The sequence below is a fragment of the Arachis stenosperma genome, chromosome 3, assembly GCF_014773155.1.
Source record: "Arachis stenosperma cultivar V10309 chromosome 3, arast.V10309.gnm1.PFL2, whole genome shotgun sequence".
Lineage (NCBI taxonomy): Eukaryota > Viridiplantae > Streptophyta > Magnoliopsida > Fabales > Fabaceae > Arachis > Arachis stenosperma.
The window spans coordinates 69,400,681-69,420,720 of NC_080379.1; the positions used below are offsets into that span (position 1 = coordinate 69,400,681).

Here is a 20,040-nt window from a genome sequence, read left to right on the forward strand (position 1 = left end):
TGGCATCTCACTCTATCCTTTGAAATCCAGAATGGTTGGCTTCTTTAGGAACTTAGAATCCAGATAGTGTTAATGATTCTCTTAGTAAAGTATGATGATTCTTGAACATAGCTATTTATTGAGTCTTGGCTGTGGCCCAAAGCACTCTGTCTTCCAGTATTACCACCGGATACATACATGCCACAGACACATAATTGGGTGAACCTTTTCAGATTGTGACTCAGCTTTGCTAAAGTCCCCAATTAGAGGTGTCCAGGGTTCTTAAGCACACTCTTATTGCCTTGGATCACAACTCTTATTCCTTTCTCTTTTTTTTTTCGTTTTTTTTTTTCGGTTTTTTTTTTTTTTGAAATGCTTTTTCTTGCTTCAAGAATCATATTATTGATTTTTCAGATCCTCAGTAACATGTCTCCTTTTTCATCATTCTTTCAAGAGCCAACATTCATGAACCACAAATTCAAAAGACATATGCACTGTTTAAGCATACATTCAGAGAACAAAAATATTGCCACCACATCAAAATAATTAAACTATTATAAAATTCAAAATTCATGCAATTCTTTCTTTTATCAATTAGGCACATTTTTATTGAAGAAAGGTGATGGATTCATAGGACATTCATAACTTTAAGGCATAGACACTAAGACACTAATGATCATAAGACACAAACATGGATAAACATAAGCATTAAAATTCGAAAAACAGAAGAACAATAACAAGGAAATCAAAGAACGGGTCCACCTTAGTGATGGCGGCTCTTTCTTGCTCTTGAAGATCCTATGGAGTGCTTGAGCTCCTCAATGTCTCTTCCTTGTCTTTGTTGCTCCTCCCTCATGATTCTTTGATCTTCTCTAATTTCATGAAGGATGATGGAGTGTTCTTGATGCTCCACCCTCAGTTGTCCCATGTTGGAACTTAGTTCTCCTAGGGAGGTGTTTAGCTGCTCCCAATAGTTTTGTGGAGGAAAATTCATCCCTTGAGGAATCTCAGGGATCTCATGATGAGTGAGATCTCTTGTGTACTCCATCCTTTTCTTGGTGATGGGCTTGTCCTCATCAATGGGAATGTCTCCCTCTATGTCAACTCCAACTGAATAACAGAGGTGACAAATGAGATGAGGAAAGGCTAACCTTGCCAAGGTGGAGGTCTTGTCCGCCACCTTATAGAGTTCTTGGGCTATAACCTCATGAACCTCTATTTCTTCTCCAATCATGATACTATGGATCATGATGGCCCGGTCTATGGTAACTTCGGACCGGTGCTAGTGGGGATGATAGAGCGTTGTATGAACTCTAACCATCCTCTAGCCACGGGCTTGAGGTCATGCCTTCTCAATTGGACCGGCTTTCCTCTTGAATCTTGCTTCCATTGTGCGCCCTCTTCACATATGACTGTGAGGACTTGGTCCAACCTTTGATCAAAGTTGACCCTTCTAGTGTAAGGATGCTCATCTCCTTGCATCATAGGCAAGTTGAACGCCACCCTCACACTCTCCGGACTAAAATCCAAGTATTTCCCCCGAACCATAGTGAGATAATTCTTTGGATTCGGGTTCACACTTTGGTCATGGTTCTTTGTGATCCATGCATTGGCATAGAACTCTTGAACCATCAAGATTCCGACTTGTTGAATGGGGTTGGTAAGAACTTCCCAACCTCTTCTTCGGATCTCATGGCGGATCTCCGGATATTCACCCTTTTTGAGTGAAAAGGGGACCTCGGAGATCACCTTCTTCAAGGCCACAACTTCATAGAAGTGGTCTTGATGCACCCTTGAGAGGAATCTATCCATCTCCCATGACTCGGAGGTGGAAGCTTTTGCCTTCCCTTTCCTCTTTTTAGAGGTTTCTCCGGCCTTGGATGCCATAAATGGTTATGGAAAAACAAAAAGCAACGCTTTTACCACACCAAACTTAAAATGTTTGCTCGTCCTCGAGCAAAAGAAGAAAGAAGAGAGTAGAAGAAGAAGAAATGAGGAAGAAGGGAGATGGTAGTGTGTTCGGCCAAGAAGGGTAAGAAAGGGGGTTTAGGTTGTGTGAAAATGAAGAGTTGAAGAAGGGTATTTATAGGAGAGAGGGGGGTAAAGGTTCGGCCATTATGGGTGGGTTTGGGAGGGAAAGTGGTTTGAATTTGAAGGGTGAGGTTGGTGGGGTTTTATGAAGGATGGATGTGAGTGGTGAAGAGAAAGATGGGATTTGATAGGTGAGGGGTTTTTGGGGAAGAGGTGTTGAGGTGATTGGTGAGTGGGGGAAGAAGAGAGAGAGTGATGGTAGGGTCCTGTGGGGTCCACAGATCCTGTAGTGTCAAGGAAAAGTCATCCCTGCACCAAATGTTGCTCAAAATCACGTTTTGAGCCATTTCTGGCGTTAAACGCTGGGCTGGTGCCCATTCCTGGCGTTTAACGCCAGGTTCTTGCCCTTTACTGGCGTTTAACGCCAGTCTGGTGCCCCTTTCTGGCGTTAAACGCCCAGAATGGTGCCAGACTGGGCGTTAAACGCCCAACAGCTAGCATTACTGGCGTTTGAACGCCAGTTTCTTCTCCTCCAGGGTGTGCTGTTTTTCTTCCTGTTTTTCATTCTGTTTTTGCTTTTTTCATTGTTTTTGTGACTTCTTATGATCATCAACCTACAAAAAAGATAAAATAACAAAAGAAAATAATTAATTATAAAACATTGGGTTGCCTCCCAACAAGCGCTTCTTTAATGTCATTAGCTTGACAGAGGGCTCTCATGGAGCCTCAGAAATGCTCAGAACCGTGTTGAAACCTCCCAACACCAAACTTAGAGTTTGAATGTGGGGTTTCAACACCAAACTTAGAGTTTGGTTGTGGCCTCCCAACACCAAACTTAGAGTTTGACTGTGGGGGCTCTGCTTGGCTCTATTTTGAGAGAAGCTCTTCATGCTTCCTCTCTATGATGACAGAGGGATATCCTTGGGCCTTAAACACCAAGGATTTTTCATTCACTTGAATGATTAACTCTCCTCTGTCAACATCAATCACAGCCTTTGCTGTGGCTAGGAAGGGTCTGCCAAGGATGATGGATTCATCCATGCACTTCCCAGTCTCTAGGACTATGAAATCAGTAGGAATGTACTGGTCTTCAACTTTAACCAGAACATCCTCTACAAGTCCATGGGCTTGTTTTCTTGAGTTGTCTGCCATCTCTAATGAGATTCTTGCAGCTTGCACCTCTAAGATCCCTAATTTCTCCATTACAGAGAGGGGCATGAGGTTCACACTTGACCCTAAGTCACACAAGGCCTTCTTGAAGGTCATGGTGCCTATGGTACAAGGTATAGAAAACTTCCCAGGATCCTGCCTCTTTTGAGGCAGTTTCTGCCTAGACAAGTCATCCAGTTCTTTGGTGAGCAAGGGAGGTTCATCCTCCCAAGTCTCATTTCCAAATAACTTGTCATTTAGTTTCATGATTGCTCCAAGGTATTTAGCAACTTGCTCTTCAGTAACATACTCATCCTCTTCAGAGGAAGAATACTCATCAGAGCTCATGAATGGCAGAAGTAAGTCCAATGGAATCTCTATGGTCTCATTTTGAGCCTCAGATTCCCAAGGTTCCTCATTGAGGAACTCAGAGGAGAGTGGTGCACGCCCACTGGGGTCTTTCTCAGTGGCGTCTTCTTCCTCTCTTTCCTCTCCATATTCGGCCATGTTGATGGCCTTGCACTCTCCTTTTGGATTTTCTTCTGTATTACTTGGGAGAGTACTAGGAGGGAGTTCAGTAACTTTCTTGCTCAGCTGACCCACTTGTCCTTCCAAATTTCTGATGGAGGACCTTGTTTCATTCATGAAACTTTGAGTGGTCTTTATTAGATCAGAGACCATTGTTGCTAAGTCAGAAGTATTCTGCTTAGAACTCTCTGTCTGTTGCTGAGAAGATGATGGAAAAGGCTTGCCATTGCTAAACCTGTTTCTTCCACCATTATTGTTATTGAAACCTTGTTGAGGTCTCTCTTGATTCTTCCATGAGAGATTTGGGTGATTTCTCCATGAAGAATTGTAGGTATTTCCATAGGGTTCTCCTAGGTAATTCACCTCTTCCATGGAAGGGTTCTCAGGATCATAAGCTTCTTCCTCAGAAGAAGCGTCCTTTGTACTGTTTGGTGCATTTTGCATTCCAGACAGACTTTGAGAAATCAAATTGACTTGTTGAGTCAATATCTTGTTCTGAGCCAATATGGCATTCAGAGTGTCAATCTCAAGAACTCCTTTCTTCTGACTAGTCCCATTGTTCACAGGATTCCTTTCAGAAGTGTACATGAATTGGTTATTTGTAACCATTTCAATCAATTCTTGAGCTTCTGCAGGCGTCTTCTTCAGATGAAGAGATCCTCCAGCAGAGCTATCCAAGGACATCTTAGATAGTTCAGAGAGACCATCATAGAAAATACCTATGATGCTCCATTCAGAAAGCATGTCTGAAGGACATCTTCTGATTAATTGTTTGTATCTTTCCCAAGCTTCATAGAGGGATTCTCCATCCTTCTGTCTGAAGGTTTGGACTTCCACTCTAAGCTTACTCCATCTTTGTGGTGGAAAGAACTTTGCCAAGAAGGCATTGACTAGCTTTTCCCAAGAGTCCAGGCTTTCTTTAGGTTGAGAATCCAACCATATTCTAGCTCTGTCTCTTACAGCAAAAGGGAATAGCATCAGTCTATAGACCTCAGGGTTAACCCCATTAGTCTTGACTGTGTCACAGATTTGCAAGAATTCAGCTAAAAACTGATGAGGATCTTCCATTGGAAGTCCATGGAACTTGCAATTCTGTTTCATTAGAGAAACTAATTGAGGCTTAAGCTCAAAGTTGTTTGCTCCAATGGCAGGGATAGAGATGCTTCTCCCATAGAAGTCGGGAGTAGGTGCAGTAAAGTCACCCAGCACCTTCCTTGCATTGTTGGCATTGTTGTTGTTTTCGGCTGCCATGGGTTCTTCTTCCTTGAAGAATTCGGTCAGGTCCTCTAAAGAGAGTTGTGCCTTGGCTTCTCTTAGCTTTCTCTTCAAGGTCCTTTCGGGTTCAGGATCAGCTTCAACAAGAATGCCTTTGTCTCTGCTCCTGCTCATATGAAAGAGAAGAGAAAAAGAAAATGTGGAATCCTCTATGTCACAGTGTAGAGATTCCTTGAAATGTCAGAGGAAAAGAGAAATAGAAAGAAGAAGGAGAAGAAGAATTCGAACTTTAATTAGATAAGGTTCGAATTGTGCATTTAGAAGGAGTGGTACTCCATAAATAGAAGGATGTGAGAAGGAGGGAAGAGGATTTTCGAAAATTCATTTAAAAGATTTTGAAAACATTTTGAAAATTTGATTGATAATTTTCGAAAATTAAAAGTGAAAAAGAAATCAAGTGATTTTTTGAAAAAGATTTTGAAATTAGAAATTAAAAAGATTTTATTGAAAACTATTTTGAAAAAGATGAGGTTAAAAAGATTTGATTGAAAAGTTATGGTTTTAAAAAGATGTGATTGAGAAGTTATGATTTGAAAACCATTTTAAAAGATATGTTTTGAAAATTATTTTAAAAGATTTGATTTGGAAAATTAGTGACTTGCCTAACAAGAAAAGATATGATTCAAACATAAAACCTTCCTTAACAGAAAAGGCAAAAAATGTTCAATCAAATCATTAATTGTTAGTAAGTATCTTTGAAAGGAAAGAAATTAATTTTGAAAACATTTGAGTGAAAAGATTTGATTTGAAAAAGATTTGATTTTGAAAAATTTGAAAAAAATTGATTTGAAAACAAAATCTTCCCCCTAGCACCATCCTGGCGTTAAACGCCCAGAATGGTATACATTCTGGCGTTTAACGCCCAAAATGCTACCTCTTTGGGCGTTAAACGCCCAACCAGGTGCCCTGGCTGGCGTTTAAACGCCAGTCTGCCTTCTTCACTGGGCATTTTTGAATGCTCAGCTTTTTCTGTATAATTCCTCTGCAGTGTGTTCTGAATCTTCAATCCCTTGTATCATTGACTTGAAAAGACACAAATTAAAAATATTTTGGATTTTTAATAATTAAAATGCAACAAGAATCAAATAACAATGCATGCAAGACACCAAACTTAGCAGTTTGTATACTATTGACACTAATGAACTGAAAATGCATATGAGACACACAAAATACTCAAGTCAATAGAATTCGAAGATCAGAGCAAGTGAATTATCAAGAACATCTTGAAGATCACTAAGACATATGAATGCATGCAATTGACACCAAACTTAGGATGAGACACTAGACTCAAACAAGAAATATTTTTGAATTTTATGATTTTTTTAATTTTTTAATTTTTTTGTGTTTTTTCGAAAATTAAGTGGAAAAAGAAGGTATCAAAATTCTTAATGAGAATTCCAGGAATCAGTGCAATGCTAGTCTAAGACTCCGGTCCAGGAATTAGACATGGCTTCACAGCCAGCCAAGCTTCCAAAGAAAGCTTCGGTCCAAAACACTAGACATGACCAAAGGTCAGCCAAATCTTAGCAGATCACTGCTCCAAGAGCAAGATTGATACGAAATCAACAAGCTCTTGTGGTGATAAGTTGAAACCTCGGTCCAATCAGATTAGACATGGCTTCTCAGCCAGCCAGATTTCAACAAATCATCATGAAACTCTAGAATTCATCTTCAAGAATTTCGAAAAAAAATACCTAATCTAAGCAACAAGATGAACCGTCAGTTGTCCAGCCTGAACAATCCCGGGCAATAACACCAAAAATTTGATGTTGTTGCCGGATCTTGGCACTGATGTTACCAAAGGCTTGCTCAAAACTAGAACAATCCCCGGCAACGGCGCCAAAAACTTGGTGCGCGAAATTGTGAACTATACTTTTTCACAACTCTCATAATCCCTGGTAATGGCTCCAAAAACGTGGTAGCCCAATACCATGGCATTACACAACTTCGCACAACTAACCAGCAAGTGCACTGGGTCGTCCAAGTAATAAACCTTACGTGAGTAAGGGTCGATCCCACGGAGATTGTTAGTATTGAAGCAAGCTATGGTCATCTTGTAAATCTTAGTCAGGCAAACTCAGATATATATGGTGATGAACGAAAATAACATAAGAGATAAAGATAGTGATACTTATGTAATTCATTGGTAGGAACTTCAGATAAGCGCATGAAGATGCCTTCCCTTCCGTCTCTCTGCTTTCCTACTGTCTTCATCCAACCCTTCTTACTCCTTTCCATGGCAAGCTCGTATAGGGTCTCACTGTTGTCAGCAGCTACCTCCCATCCTCGCAGTGAAAGCTAATGCACACACTCTGTCACAGTGCTGCCAATCACCGGTGTGGTTCCCTCCCCTACCGGAATAGAATAACTCTTTTGCATCTGTCACTAACGCCCAGTAGGTTACAGGTTTGAAGCACGTCACAGTCATTCAATCATTGAATCCTACTCAGAATACCACAGACAAGGTTAGACCTTCCGGATTCTCTTGAATGCTGCCATCAGTTCTTGCCTATACCACGAAGACTCTGATCTCACGGAATGGTTGGCTCGTTGTCAGGCGAGCACTCGGTTGTCAGGCGATCAACCATGCATCGTGCAATCAGGAATCCAAGAGATATTCACTAAGCCTCAAATGCTTGTAGAACAAGAGTGGTTGTCAGTCACTTTGTTCATGAGTGAGAATGGTGATGGGCGTCAATCATCACCTTCATCATGTTGAAGAACAAGTGATATCTTGGATAAAGAACAAGCGGAATTTGAATGAAAGAACAATAGTAATTGCATTAATACTCGAGGTACAGCAGAGCTCCACACCTTAATCTATGGTGTGTAGAAACTCCACCGTTGAAAATACATAAGCATAAGGTCTAGGCATGGCCGAATGGCCAGCCTCCCAATGATCTAAGAACTAAAATGTCCAAAGATGATCTAGAGATCTAAAAGTGATCAAAAGATTTCTATACAATAGTAAAAGGTCCTACTTATAAGAAACTAGTAGCCTAGGGTGTACAGAAATGAGTAAATGACATAAAAATCCTCTTCCGGGCCCACTTGGTGTGTGCTTGGGCTGAGCAATGAAGCAATTTCGTGTAGAGACTCTTCTTGGAGTTAAACGCCAGCTTTGGTGCCAGTTTGGGCGTTTAACTCCCATTTGGGTGCCAGTTCCAGCGTTTAACGCTGGGATTCCTTGAGGTGACTTTGAACGCCGGTTTGGGCCATCAAATCTTGGGCAAAGTATGGACTATTATATATTGCTGGAAAGCCCAGGATGTCTACTTTCCAACGCCGTTGAGAGCGCGCCAATTGGGCTTCTGTAGCTCCAGAAAATCCGCTTCGAATGCAGGGAGGTCAGAATCCAACAGCATCTGCAGTCCTTTTTGGTCTCAGAATCAGATTTTTGCTCAGGTCCCTCAATTTCAGCCAGAAAATACCTGAAATCACAGAAAAACACACAAACTCATAGTAAAGTCCAGAAAAGTGAATTTTAATTAAAAACTAATAAAAATATACTAAAAACTAACTATATCATATCAAAAACATACTAAAAACAATGCCAAAAAGTATACAAATTATCCGCTCATCAATCTTCAACCACTTTCAATTTGCTGCAAATTAAGCACTGCTTTTCTGTTCTAAATTCTCCAAGGCATTTCACTCTTCTGTTTGAGACCCACTTCAATTAAATTCATCTTCTGCTTTTCTGTTTGCTGTAATTTACCTTTGCTTGTTTAAATTCTGCAATCCCAACTCCCAATTCCTTTTATGATTCAAGCAATTTACATTTCTTGCACTTTAAGCTTCAGTTATTTACATTTCTTGCAATCTAAGTTTCTGCACTTTATATTACTTGCATTTTAAGCTTTAGCTTCTTTTATTTTCCTGCTATTTAATTTACTGCAATTCTCCCCTCTCCCTTTACATTTCAAGCAATTTAATTTCTGTCAATTGCAAACAACTCAACCAACACTTGATTTGCTTGACTAAATTACTCACTAAACTAAAATTGCTCAATCCTTCAATCCCTGTGGGATCGACCTCACTCATGTGAGTTTTACTACTTGATGCGATCCGGTACACTTGCCGGTGAGTTTTGTGTTGGATCGTTTTCCACACATCACGGACCATTTTCACTGAGAGGACGGATGGTAGCCATTGACAACGGTGATCCCCCAACATATAGCTTGCCATGGAAAGGAGTACGCATGACTGGATGAAGGCAATAGGAAAGCAGGGATTCAAAAGGAACAAAGCATCTCCATACGCTTATCTGAAATTCCTACCAATGAATGACATAAGTATCTCTATCCTATTTTATGTTTTATCTGTCTTTTAATTATCAAAATTCCATAACCATTTGAATCTGCCTAACTGAGATTTACAAGATGACCATAGCTTGCTTCAAGCCGACAATCTCCGTGGGATAGACCCTTACTCACGTAAGGTATTACTTAGACGACCCAGTTCAAAATGAAAAACAACAGCCAAAAAGAATGCCAAAAACCGTATAAATTATCTGCTCATCACAATACCAAACTTAAATTGTTACTTGTCCCCAAGCAACTGAAAACAAAATAGAATAAAAAGAAGAGAATATACAATGAATCTCACAATATTAATGAAACTTAGTCCCAATTAGATGAGCGGGGCTAGTAGCTTTTTGCTTTTAAACAGTTTTGGCATCTCACTTTATCCTTTGAAATTCAGAATGATTGGCATCCATAGGAACTCAGAATTTTAGATAGTGTTATTGATTCTCCTAGTTCAGTACGTTGATTCTTGAACACAGCTACTTTATGAGTCTTAGCCGTGACCCTAAGCACTTTGTTTTCCAGTATTACCACCGGATACATAAATGCCACAGACACATAACTGGGTGAACCTTTTCAGATTATGACTCAGCTTTGTTAAAGTCTCCAGTTAGAGGTGTCCAGAGTTCTTAAGCACACTCTCTTTGTTTTGGATCACGACTTTAACCACTCAGTCTCAAGTTCTTCACTTGGACCTTCATGCCACAAGTACATGGTTAGGGACAGCTTGGTTTAGTTGCTTAGGCCAGGATTTTATTCCTTTGGACCCTCCTTTCCACTGATGCTCAAAGCCTTGGATCCCTTTTACGCTTGCCTTTTGGTTTAAAGGGTTATTGGCTTTTTCTGCTTGTTTTTTTTTCGCCACTTTTTTTTTCCACTGCTTTTTCTTGCTTCTAGGATCAATTTCATGATTTTTCAGATTATCAACAACATTTCTCTTTGTTCATCATTCTTTCAAGAGCCAACAATTTTAACATTCATAAACTTCACTATAAAAAATATGCACTATTCAAGCATTCATTCAGAAAACAAAAAGTATTTCCACCATATCAAAATAATTAAACTAATTTCAAGATAAAATTTAAAATCCGAGTACTTCTTGTTCTTTTGTAGTTAGGCACATTTTTCATTTAAGAAAGGTGAAGGACTCATGGAATTATTCACAGATTTAAGGCATAGACACTAGACACTAATGATCATGTAATAAAGACACAAACATGGATAACACATAAAGCATAAAAATAAAAAAATAGAAAGATAAGAACAAGGAAATCAAAGAACGGGTCCACCTTAGTGATGGCGGCTAGTTCTTCCTCTTAAAGATCCAATGGAACTCTTGAGCTCCTCTATGTCTCTTCCTTGCCTTTGTTGCTCCTCCCTCAAAGCTCTTTGATATTCTCTAATCTCATGGAGAATGATGGAGTGCTCTTGGTGCTCCACCCTTAGTTGGTCCATGTTGTAACTTAAGCCTTCCAAAGAGGTGTTGAGTTACTCCCAATAGTTATGTGGAGGAAAATGCATCCCTTGAGGCATCTCAGGGATTTCTTGATGAGGGATTTCCTCATGCTCTTGTTGAGGTCCATGAGTGGGCTCTCTTGTTTGCTCTATCCTCTTTTTAGTGATGGGCTTGTCCTCTTCAATGAGGATGTCTTCCTCTATGACAATTCCAGCTAAATTGCATAGGTGACAGATGAGATGAGAAAAGGCTAACCTTGCTAAAGTGGAAGGTTTGTCAGCAACCTTGTATAGTTCCAGAGGTATAATCTCATGAACTTCCACTTCCTCTCCAATCATGATGCTATGGATCATGATAGCCCGATCTACAGTCACTTTAGATCGGTTGCTAGTAGGAATGATGGAGCGTTGGATGAACACCAACCATCCTCTAGCCACAGGCTTAAGGTCCGGTCTTCTCAATTGAACCGGCTTGCCTCTTGAGTCTCTTTTCTATTGAGCTCATTCCACACATATATCCATGAGGACTTGGTCTAACCTTTTATCAAAGTTGACCCTTCTAGTGTAGGGGCGTGCATTTTCTTGCATCATTGGCAAGTTGAATGCCAACCTTACATTTTCCAGACTGAAATCTAAGTATTTCTCCCAAACCATTATAAGCCAATTCTTTGGATTCGGGTTCATACTTTGATCATGGTTTCTAGTGATCCATGCATTGGCATAGAACTCTTGAACCATTAAGATTCCGACTTGTTGAATGAGGTTGGTGAGAACTTCCCAACCTCTTCTTCGAATCTCATGTCGGATCTCTGGATACTCATTCCTTTTGAGCATGAAAGGGACCTCAGGGATCACCTTTTTCTTGGCCACAACTTCATAGAAGTGGTCTTGATGGACCTTTGAGATGAATCTCTCCATCTTCCATGACTCAGAGGTGGAAGCTTTTGTCTTCTCTTTCCTCTTTCTAGAGGTTTCTCTGGCCTTAGGTGCCATAAATGGTTATAATAAAAAAAAAAGCAACGCTTTTACCACACCAACTTAAAAGGTTTGCTCATCCTCGAGCAAAAGAAGAAAGAAAGAAGGAGAGGAAGAAGAAAATGAAGGAAATAGAGGGAGAGGGTGAGTTCGGCCAAGGGGGTATAAGGTGTTTGTGATGTGTGAAATTGAAGGAAGGAAGAGGGGTTTATATAGGAGTGGGAGGAAGGGTAGGTTCATGTATTTGGGGTTGGGTTTGAGAGGGAAAGGATTTTGAATTTAGAGGTAGGTGGGATTTTTGGGGAAGAGATATGGATTTTGATTGGTGAGGGGTATTTGGGGTAGAGAGATGGAGGTGAAGGGTATTTGAAGAAGAGTGTTATAAAAAGGTGTGAGGGAGAGAGAGAATAAGTTGAGGTTGGTGGGGATCCTGTGGGATCTACAGATCCTGAGGGGTCAAGGACTTCTCATCCCTGCTCCAATTAGGCGTGCAAAACGCCCTTTGAGTGCAATTCTGGCGTTAAACGCCATGTTACTGCCTGTTTCTGGCGTTTAACGCCAGCTTGTTGCCATGTTCTGGCGTTAAACGCTAGTCTGGTGCTTCTTTTTAGCGTTAAACGCCAGCTTTGTGCCCTTTTCTGGCATTAAACACCCAGAATGGTGTCAGACTCGGCGTTTAACGCCCATTTTGCTACCCTTACTGGCGTTTAAATGCCAGTAAGCTCATCATCCAGGGTGTACTGTTTTTAATGCTGTTTTTGAATTTGCTTTGATTTTTGCAGTTTGTTTTTGTGACTCCACATGATCATCAACCTAAAGAAAATATAAAATAATAATGGAAAATGGAAATTTAACATAGATAAATAAAAATTGGGTTACCTCCCAATAAGCCCTTCTTTAATGTCAATAGCTTGACAGTGGGCTCTCATGGAGCCTCATAGATAATCAGAGCATGGTTGTGGCCTCTCAACACCAAACTTAGAGTTTGGTTGTGGCCTCCCAACATCAAACTTAGAGTTTGAATGTGGGAGCTTTGTTTGACTCTGTATCAGGAGAAGCTTTTCATGCTTCTTCTCTATGTGTACAGAAGGAGAACCTTGAGTCTTGAATATAAGGTAGTCCTCATTCAATTAAAGGACCAACTCTCCTCTGTCAACATCTATCACAGCTTTTGCTATGGCTAGGAAATGTCTGCCAAGGATGATGGATTCATCCTCATCCTTCCCAGTGTCTAGGATTATGAAATCAGTAGGGATGTAAAGGCCTTCAACCTTCACTAGCACGTCCTCTACAAGTCCATAAGCCTGTTTCATTGATTTGTCTGTCGTCGCTAGTGAGATTCTTATAGCTTGTACCTTAAAGATTCCTAGTTTCTCCATTACAGATAGTGACATGAGGTTAATACCTGACCCTAGGTCACACAGAGCCTTCTCAAAGGTCATGGTGCCTATGGTACAAGGTATTAAGAATTTACCAGGATCTTATTTCTTTTGAGGTAAAGTTTGCTGAACCCAGGTATTCAGTTCATTAATGAGCAATGGAGGTTCATCTTCCCAAGTCTCATTACCAAACAGCTTGGCATTCAGCTTCATGATTGCTCCTAAATACTGGGCAACTTGCCCTTCAGCAATGTCTTCATCTTCTTCAGAAGATGAATAGTCATCAGAGCTCATGAATGGTAAAAGGAAGTTCAATGAAATCTTTATGGTCTCTGTATGAGCCTCAGATTCCTTTGGTCCCTCATTGGGGTACTCCTTAATGGCCAGTGAACGTTTCCTGAGGTCTTCCTCACTGGGAATCACTGCCTTTTCACTCTCTCTAGGTTCGACCATATTGGTCACGGTTATGGCCTTGCACTTCCTTTTGGGATTCTCTTCTGTATTACTTGAGAGAGTGCTAGGAGGAGTTTCAGTAACCCTTTTACTCAGCTGACCCACTTGTGCCTCCAAGTTTCTGATGGAGGACCTTGTTTCATTCATGAAACTGAGAGTGGCCTTAGATAGATCAGAGACTATATTTGCTAAGCTAGATGGGTTCTGCTCAGAATTCTCTGTCTATTGCTGAGAGGATGATGGAAAAGGCTTGCCATTGCTAAACCTATTTCTTTCACCATTATTATTATTAAAGCCTTGTTGAGGCTTTTGTTGATCCTTCTATGAGAAATTTGGATGATTTCTCCGTGACAGATTATAGGTATTTCCATAGGCTTCACCCATGTAATTAACCTCTGTCATTGCAGGGTTCTCAGAATCATAAGCTTCTTCTTCAAAAGATGCTTCTTTAGTACTGTTGGATGCAGCTTGCAATCCATTCAGACTCTGAGAAATCATATTGACTTGCTGAGTCAACATTTTGTTCTGAGCCAATATGGCATTTAAAGCATCAATTTCAAGAACTCCTTTCTTCTGAGTAGTCCCATTGCTCACAGGATTTCTTTCAGAAGTGTACATGAATTGGTTATTTGCAACCATTTCAATGAGCTCCTAAGCTTCTGCAGGCATTTTCTTTAGATGAATAGATCCACCTGCAGAATGGTCCAATGACATCATAGAATATATCCAGGATGGTCCAATCTGAGAGCATATCAGAAGGACACTTTTTGGTTAGTTGCTTATATCTTTCCCAAGCTTCATAAAGGGATTCACCTTCTTTCTGCCTGAAGGTTTGAACATCTACTCTAAGCTTGCTCAGTTTTTGAGGAGGAAAGAATTTGACTAAGAAAGCCGTGACCAGCTTATCCCAAGAGTTCAGGCTATTTCTAGGTTGAGAGTCCAACCATATTCTAGCTCTGTCTCTTACAGCAAAAGGGAAAAGAATAAGCTTGTAAACCTCGGGATCAACTCCATTGGTCTTAACAGTATCACAAATCTACAAGAATTCAGTTAAGAACTGAAAAAGATCTTCTGATGAAAGTCCATAAAACTTGCAATTCTATTACATCAGAGAAACTAATTGAGGCTTAAGCTCAAAATTGTTTGCTCCAATGGCCGGTATTGTGATGCTTCTTCCATGGAAGTTGGAAGTTGGTGTAGTAAAATCACCAAGCACCTTCCTTGCATTGTTATTGTTGTTGGGTTTGGCCATTACTTCTTTTCTGAGATTCTCTGTAAGGTTTTCTCTGGATTGTTGTGCTTTACCTTCTCTTAGCTTCTTCTTTAGAGTCCTTTCAGGTTCAGGGTCAGCTTCAACAAGAATGTTCTTGTCCTTGCTCCTGCTCATATGAAAAAGAAGAGAACAGAAAGGAAGAGGAATCCTCTATGTCACAGTATAGAGATTCCTTAAGGTGTTAGAGGAAAATAAGAATAGAAGGATAAGGTAGATAGAGGCGAATTCGAACATATAAAGAATGAGAGAGTCCGAATTGCTTGTAGAGGAGAAGTGTTAGTGATTAAATAGAAAGAGATGAGAGGGAGGTAATTTTCAAAAAAAATTAAATCAAAATTTAAAACAATTAGTTAATTAAAAAGAATTTTGAAAAATGGTTAATGGTTTTTGAAAATCAAAAGTGAGAAAGTGGTTAGGTGGTTTTGAAAAAGATAAGAAATAATAAATTTGAAAAGATAAGAAGTTAGAAAGAGATTTTGAAATTAGAATTTAAAAGGATGTGATTTGAAAAAGATATGGTTTTAAAAAAAAGATATGATTGGCAAATAATTTGAAAATATTTGATTTTTAAAATTGATAGCTTGGCTAACAAGAAACTAAAAGATATGATTTTAAAATTTAAAGATTGAACCTTTCTTAACAAGAAAGTAACAAACTTGAAATTTTTTTTAATCAAATCCTTAATTGTTAACAAGGTTTTCGAAAATATGAAATAAAAATAAGAAAAAGACTTTGAAAATAAATTTTTAAAATTTTTGAAAATATTAAGAAGAAAAATGAAAAAGATTTGATTTTTTTTTTAAAAAAGATTTGATTTTGAAAGATATGATTTCAAAAATAAGAATTAAAACATGAAAATTTGAAAAAGATTGGAATTGAAAACAAAATCTCCTCCAGATTTCCTTCCTCACTGGGCGTTTTGAATGCCCAGCTTTTTCTCTGTGATCCCTCTGCTGTATGTTCTGAATCTTCAATTCTCTGTATTATTGACTTGAAAAGACATATTTTTGTATTTTTTTAATTTTTAATGATGGTAGAAAAACAACAAAATGAAATTAAACATGAAAAACTAAGATCAAACACAAAATGCATGCAAGAACACTTTGAATGCCAAGATGAACACCAAGAACGCTTTGAAGATCATGATGAACATCACGAACATATTTTTGAAAATTTTTAAGAAAAGAAAGACATGCAAGACACCAAACTTAGAAATTTTCATACTAGAGACAATAACAAGTTGAGAATGCATATGAAAAACAACAAATCATACAAAACAAGAGAATTTAAAGATCAGAACACGGAGAATCCTCAAGAGCAACTTGAAGATCAATAAAGAACATAATGCATAAAATTTTGAAAAATGCAAGAAAAAAGAAAACATGCAATTGATACTAAACTTAAAAATTGACACTAGACTCAAACAAGAAGCACAAAATATTTTTGATTTTATGATTTTATAAAATTTTTTTGTATTTTTTTTCGAAAATTATTTTGAAAAAGAAAATAAGAAACTCAAAATTTTTAATAAGAATTCCAGGAATCATGCAATGTTAGTCTAAAGCTTCAGTCTAAAAAGATTAGACATGGCTAGCCAAGCTTCAACAAGACATTACATACAACAGCAAAATTGATGGGAATCAACTAGCTCCTGTGATGATAAAGGCATCCTCTGAAACTCTAAAATTCATTCTTAAAAATTCTGAAGAAGAAAATAAAAAGAAAAATACCTAATCTAAGCAACAAGATGAACCGTCAGTTGTCCAAACTCAAACAATCCCCGACAACGGCACCAAAAACTTGGTACACGGAATCGTGATCTCACACACTTTCTTAACAACTCCGCGTAGCTGGCCAGCAAGTGCACTGGGTCGTCCAAGTAATACCTTACGTGAGTAAGGGTCGATCCCACGGAGATTGTCGGCTTGAAGCAAGCTATGGTCATCTTGTAAATATCAGTCAGGCGGATTCAAATGGTTATGGAGTTTTGATAATTAAAAGATAGATTAACATAAAATAAAGATAGAGATACTTATGTAATTCATTGGTAGGAATTTCAGATAAGCGTATGGAGATGCGTTATTCCTTCTGAATCTCTGCTTTCCTACTGCCTTCATTCAATCATTCATACTCCTGTCCATGGCAAGTTGTATGTTGGGTATCACTATTGTCAAAGGCTACCTACCGTCCTCTCAGTGAAAAAGGTCCTCTACGGTTTCTGCATGCCCCTATCTGCGTACGCATGGGTTAAAATGTGACAAAGTCGTATACACGTTCATCATCCGCATACGCGAGTGTCCAAAATAGAAAAGGGTTTCCGCGTACACATGCCAGTGTCGCATACGCACGAGTACTGGGCAGAGGCCAATACTCACGTCGCGTGGCACTATCCATGTATGCATACCCCAAAAATCTTTGAAAAGGTTGTTTGTTGCAGAATTCAGATTTTTGTACCGAACTTCAAACGCGCATAACTTTTTGTTTTAAGATATTTTTCATTTTTCTTTAAACCTCTTAAACCTTGGTGTGCGAAATTGTGATCACTACTTTTCACAACTCAAATAATCCCTAGTAATGGCCCCAAAAACTTGGTGCTCAATACCATGGCATAAACACAACTTTGCACAACTAACCAGCAAGTGCACTGGGTCGTCCAAGTAATAAACCTTACGCGAGTAAGGGTCGATCCCACGGAGATTGTTGGTATGAAGCAAGCTATGGTCACCTTGTAAATCTTAGTCAGGCAGACTCAAATGGGTATAGTGGTATACGAATGAAACATAAAGATAAAGATAGAGGTACTTATGTAATTCATTGGTAGGAACTTCAGATAAGCGTATGAAGATGCCTTCCCTTCCGTCTCTCTGCTTTCCTACTGTCTTCATCCAATCCTTCTTACTCCTTTCCATGGCAAGCTTATGCAAGGGTTTCACCGTTGTCAGTGGCTACCTCCCATCCTCTCAGTGGAAATGTTCAACGCACCCTGTCACGGCACGGCTATCCATCTGTCGGTTCTCAATCAGGCCGGAATAGAATCCAGTGATTCTTTTGCGTCTGTCACTAACGCCCCGCCTTCAGGAGTTTGAAGCACGTCACAGTCATTCAATCATTGAATCCTACTCAGAATACCACAGACAAGGTTAGACCTTCCGGATTCTCTTGAATGCCGCCATCAGTTCTTGCCTATACCACGAAGATTCCGGTTAAAGAACCCAAGAGATAAACATTAGAGCCTTGTTTGCTTGTAGAACAGAGTGGTTGTCAGTCACTTGTTCATAAGTGAGAATGATGATGAGTGTCACATAATCATCACATTCATCATGTTCTTGGGTGCAAATGAATATCTTGGACAAAGAACAAGCGAAATTGAATAGAAGAACAATAGTAATTGCATTAATACTCGAGGTACAGCAGAGCTCCACACCTTAATCTATGGTGTGTAGAAACTCCACCGTTGAAAATACATAAGAACAAGGTCTAGGCCTGGCCGAATGGCCAGCCTCCCAATGATCTAAGATAGCATAAAATGAAGATAGCTACCCAGATATCTCAATACAATAGTAAAAGGTCCTACTTATAGAAAACTAGTAGCCTATGGTGTACAGAGATGAGTAAATGACATAAAAATCCACTTCCGGGCCCACTTGGTGTGTGCTTGGGCTGAGCAATGAAGCAATTTCGTGTAGAGACTCTTCTTGGAGTTAAACGCCAGCTTTTATACCAGTTTGGGCGTTTAATTCCCATTTAGGTGCCAGTTCCGGCGTTTAACGTTGGAATTTCTGAGGGTGACTTTGAACGCCGGTTTGGGCCATCAAATCTTGGGCAAAGTATGGACTATCATATATTGCTGGAAAGCCCAGGATGTCTACTTTCCAACGCCGTTGAGAGCGCGCCAATTGGGCTTCTGTAGCTCCAGAAAATCCACTTCGAGTGCAGGGAGGTCAGAATCCAACAGCATCTGCAGTCCTTTTCAGTCTCTGGATCAGATTTTTGCTCAGGTCCCTCAATTTCAGCCAGAAAATACCTGAAATCACAGAAAAACACACAAACTCATAGTAAAGTCCAGAAAAGTGAATTTTAACTCAAAACTAATAAAAATATACTAAAAACTAAACCAAATATACTAAAAACATACTAAAAACAATGCCAAAAAGCGTACAAATTATCTGCTCATCAAACCTCTCGGACCCAACTTTCATTTAAATCAAGTTTCTTCAAAATTGAGGATCCAGAGCACAAGTTATGGCTCGTTGAAGTTGGTTAAAATTCGGTTTTTATCAAAATTTACAAAACCTCTAACTTTCAAAAAAATATAATGCCAAATCAAATTACTCACAACCCAAACAATACCAAAACAACCAAAAATTCATACTAAATATTCTTCAACCATTTCTCAATCATACAATAATCTAAACATTCCATTCTCACTCAATTCTTTCACCAATTCTTTCTCAAAATCACCAATCTCAACAATTATCAATCCAAACTTCAATCATAACACATTTTCACCATTCCAATCCATTACAATTATTATTTATTAACATTTCATCATAATTATGCTCCAACTCATACAAATTATTCAATCTTCATCAAAATCTATAGGTAAGTCCCAAAACTTTTGAAAAATCTTATTATGAGTCAATTTTAAATTTATTTATTTATTAGAGATTTATTTTCAGAAATTATTTTATTGAAAATAATCAAATCAAGTTTTGATAATTAAAATAAAAATTTTACTTAATTTTATAATTATTGAATAATTTTCTATATTTAAATTATAAGACTTAACAGTTGTAAAAGAATAAGAATTTTATATGATTTAGTTTAAATAATTGAGATTTTGGAATTTAATACTTTAATTTTTATAAATAAAGAAAATTAATTATATTATCTTATATTTTAAATTAGAGTACTTGATTGAGAGTTAATTAACAAATTAATAATTAAATAATATTTTTAAAGTAAATTTTGGGAATAAATTAAATTTTAATTAATTACAATATCTCCAAATTTTACTAAAATTACCCAATCTCAATTTACCAAAATATCCCTAATTTCAAATTGCCCTAAATCAAACCCTAACCCTAAAAATTAAACACACAACCTTTCCCTCCAACCCTAGCTGCCACTAACCCTTTTCCCATCACACACACACACACACACACACACACACACACACACACACACACACACACACACACACACACACACACACACACACACACACACACACACA

General features: G+C 38.7%; 1 non-coding gene across 1 annotated transcript; it reads left to right on the forward strand.

Annotated features, from left to right (window-relative positions):
* The first annotated feature begins 4,425 nt into the window (after positions 1–4,425).
* LOC130971837 (small nucleolar RNA R71) lies at positions 4,426–4,533 on the forward strand. The gene has a single exon (XR_009083043.1). It is a non-coding gene; the product is annotated as a small nucleolar RNA R71 (small nucleolar RNA).
* Positions 4,534–20,040: the final 15,507 nt, after the last annotated feature.